The sequence below is a fragment of the Monopterus albus genome, unplaced genomic scaffold (assembly GCF_001952655.1).
Source record: "Monopterus albus unplaced genomic scaffold, M_albus_1.0 scaffold195.1, whole genome shotgun sequence".
NCBI classification, from domain to species: domain Eukaryota; kingdom Metazoa; phylum Chordata; class Actinopteri; order Synbranchiformes; family Synbranchidae; genus Monopterus; species Monopterus albus.
The window spans coordinates 234787-239292 of NW_018128075.1; positions in this window are offsets into that span (position 1 = coordinate 234787).

Below are 4506 nucleotides of genomic sequence, written 5' to 3' on the forward strand. Positions count from 1 at the left end.
CCCCCCAAAAAACCCCAACAAATGCCCCACTGACTACAGCATCCAAACCACAGACAGGAAGTGACAAAGTGAGCGTGCTCAGAAAGGTGCAGAGGGTGCTGGCTCTCCGAGACAGTTGAGCGCTCACCCAAAGGTGCTTTTTTTGTTGTTTTTAGATTCTCCCACTCTCTCCTCGTCACTTTGGTTCCTGTCTGTGCATCGTCATCTAAGACGGTGATCAGGAGAAAAATACACAGACAAACTTGTGAGCGGACAAGTCGAAGCTCAAACAGCTGCTGCCTTTTTTCTTTTGGAAGTCCTGTCAGCAACTTTCAATCTGCTGACAACTTTATTTGGCATCTTGGCCCACAAGCAGTAGACATTTTGGCTGTTGTGTGTCTTGTGTTGGATTTGTACAATGAGCAGCAGAAGCCTCCAGCCGTCTGCTGTTAAGGTGCTCAGACGAATACAGTGATCGAGACTCTCATTGCAATAGTAGCTTGGGTAGGATCACTGCTTCTTGGGATCGTGCCCTCTGCTGGCAGTGGCAGTTACTGCAGCTGCTGAGCCGCCCCCCCACTTCTCTGAGCTGCTGTAGCTGTATACAGCCACCAGGTGGCGTTTAAAGAAAACAAAATCAAGCAGCATTAGCTTATTCTTTGTGGAAAAGCTGGTCCAAGAACCAGGTCAAGTAAACTTTGGGTCAATTTCTAGTGTAGGTTTATGAAAACTTGGCTCAAGAAATGTATCTGAATCTTCACAAGACACCCGAGAGTAAGATTTTATCCATCAAAAGATTTTTTTTTTTTTTTAGTAAAACAAACATTTTGAACTTGTAGCCTTAAAATGAAATGAGCTCGACAGCAATTTGATTTGTTTGCCTCGACTGTCCACTGGTTTCAGTCCGTTTGCCGGTCTGCAGTCCCTGATCCCATCCCAACAACAGCTGCAGTACAGTAAAAACCAAACTTCTGGTCCAGCATTAAAACCTCAACCCTCCCATCTGCAGCAACTCATTCATATGACAATCGCAATGCAAAAATATGTAGTTCTCTTTCTCTAAACTATTTTACAGCTAACCATGTCTCCACTTTCTCTTTTGGAAATTATTATTATTATTATTTTTTTTTTTACACACACTTGGCAGCTCTACAGGTGTTAATGTTCAATTATTAGTAGCATTGCCATTAATATAACTTTTAAAGACTACAGTACACTAGGTTAGATGTAGAAAACAAAAACATAGCAACAGAAAATGACACTAAAAATAAAAAAATTTTTGAAATGTTTGCAAAGCTCTTCTAAAAAGCATGACCAAACTTGTATCGCTTTGAAAAACAAAACAAAAAAAACACACCTGCTCTGGCCCCGCTCAACCTTCAGTCAGAAAACTGTGCTCACACATAGCTGCCCTACAAAAAGGCAAAAGCAACCCGTGATGACTTTAGAAAGGTCAAAGGTCACTGGTAAGTTTTATATTTCATTAAAAATAAAAATATATGTGATATGCAGTCCATGTTACCAAGCTGACCACGTTTTACTGATCCTCTCAGTAGCACTCAACTACTGGCTTGTAGTGTTTTCTCCAAATCAAAGAGGAAATTAAACAGATAGAGCCAAATACTGAAGAGGCTTCTGGGATCGGCTTTAACTCGCTTTCATTTCTGCTGAAGGGACAAATTTATTTGACACCACAAACCTTCAAATTCTGACTCTGTACTTGTTAAAAAAAAAAGCCCACATTTAGACAATGTGTAAAAACAATACTGGGATTTAACACTATTACTACAGTGGTTCCCTACCTGTGGCCTTTCCAGATGATAAAACTAAATTTTGATATATATATATATATGTATATGACACATTAGTGTTTGTTATAAAATTCTGGATAAATTTAACTAGGGTGCAGCTATTTTCCTTATTGATTACTCTACTGCTTCTTTTCACAACCTTGTTTGGTTTATAAAATATCAGATAATTGTATAAATGTACACCACACTTCTTTAGATTGTCTGTCTTGTTTGGCCAACAGTTCAAAACCCAAAGATATTCAATTTATTATCATACAAGTATACGAAAACAGGTGAATATTTACATTTGGAACGACAAAGTGATTTTAAAGATTATCAAATTAAATTTTCTGTCAATCGGCTATTTAAATAAACTAATCCTCTGAACTAGTGATAAAATAATCAAATGAGGGAACATTGTGGTTGGACTGATTTTGTATTCAGTAGTGGGCCAGAGGCACAAAAGGTTGGGAACCACTGCCCTGCTGAATATGACGTATACTGTGTCCACAGTATTTCTTAATGTCCGACTCACTCATAAATCCATTGTGTTCCAGGCGTGTAACTCTCATTTATAGATGAAGATTTACATGGTGTTCAACGTGACACCCACTGACAACAAGCTGAGGCCAAATCACCTCTAGAGCTGCAGCAACATCTTCACATCATCATAAATCTTCAGAGGACAGCAGGGTGGACCGTTCAGCTAAACATCTTTCTGGACATAGACATTTCATTTACAAATATTTGGTGTAATTTTACTTTGTGGGAAAAAAAAAAATAAAGCAAAGCTCGGTTTTCCTTGTTCTCCAGACAAATATTAACTAAAGCTTTGGAAGCCTTACTCTTCATCTGGATCCCCGTTCGCGTCCACTAAGTGGCTGCATTTCTTACTGGGGTCATTTTGAGGGAATTATACAAATCTAGAGTTTATTCGTTCAGCCCAAGACCCCACCCCTCTGGAAAATGCCACGATACATAAATAAACAAGCTCCCAGGTATTTATCTTGGTGGAACGGACAGAGAGAGACGGTCGCCTCCTCCTCCTCCCTGTCAGTCTCCTCTCTCTCTCCTGTCTCTTTGTCTGGATTGTGGCTTCGCTCATGTGACGGCAGACTGCCGCAATGCCTGATCTGTCCTGGGAGATTCTTAACAAACACCCCACCCCCCACCCCCCTTCACTGCTCAAGTCTAAGATGATCATAATTATTTTTTAGCCCCACTTGGTTCAACAGACTGGTCAATATTCACCTCATGATTGGCTGCGTCTTTCACATGGACGCTGACTGGAATATAGGGACAGACAGACTTTCCTCATCAGTAGTCTGATTATTAAAGGTGCAATAAAGATGTGAAATCTACCAATCACACACACACACACACACACACACATACACACAGCACTGAGGTGCCTGGTCAGACATACCTCCGCCCATTTATCTGCATTTGAATAGCTCACATGTATGCACACACATGCAGCAACATATTTGGCATCCCCATCTGCTGTTGTAAACAGCAAAAGCTCGCACACACACACACACACACACACACACACACACACACACACAGGGAAAAGGGTGAGAGTTTGGCAGGGATTTGCATTCTGTGAAGAAAATGGAGTCGACACAAAAACGAAGCAGCAGTGGATGGAAAATGAGGGTTCACGTAATGAAGCAACAAGGGACGAACACTACTTAGCTGCTCCTTGTGTGTGTGTGTGTGTGTGTGTGTGGTGGGGAGAGAGATTTCAGAAGGACAGTAAGGCAGAGAGGGAGATGTATACATAAAGAGGCAGTGAGACAGAGAGAGAGATGTAAACAAAGAAAATAAAAAAACGAAAAGTAGAGAGAATGGAGACGATGGAGAGCGGGGGAATCAAGAGACGGAGGTAAAAAGTGTCCTGGGTGCAGTCGTGCTGCTGTCCCGTGCAAAAGTATTTGGATATTTGAGGATCTGAGAAGTGCAGCTGATAGAAGCACTTGTGTTCTGCGTTGTCTGAAGTCTATTTTACATTGAAATGATTACATCTCAGCTCAACCAGGAACAACAGAGCTGCAGCCTTAATGTGCAACATGACCACAATATATCTGCAGCACTGATACGGCACAGATAGATTCTGTACTGCGAGTGTGGCCGTGTGACTGCAGATGTGTATGTGTGTGTGTGTGTGGGGTGGGGGGGGCTGCTCTCTGAGGCAGACAAAAACAAACAGCCACTCATCTCAACCTCTGCGCACATACCACCCACTCTCACTCACACACACACTCACATACATACATATACAGACCTTGCAGAGCCAAACACCCAAACCACCCACACAGTGACAGACATGCGCAGTCGTCGCATAAAGCCAGACACACACGTATGCAGCACATAGATCGAGACGCAGACCCAGCCTGGCACAGGCATGCGCACTACACACACACACACACACGCACACACACAGTACCACTGTCAAAAAACTTTCGAGTGAGGAGGCAGACATTAACATGCCATAAATGGAGATGGAGGGAAGTGAGGAGGGGAAAAACTGCATACATACATTAATATGCACACACACACACACACCCACACACTATGTTTGCCCACAGATGCACACACACACACACACAAAGCCTTTACAAACAGCTCCCAAACCCACCCTGCCACAAAACACATACATACACACCAGTATGCACGCATGCATTCACACTGAATCATTCAAGCATCCTAGCCCCCCCCCCCCCCCCTAGTCTTC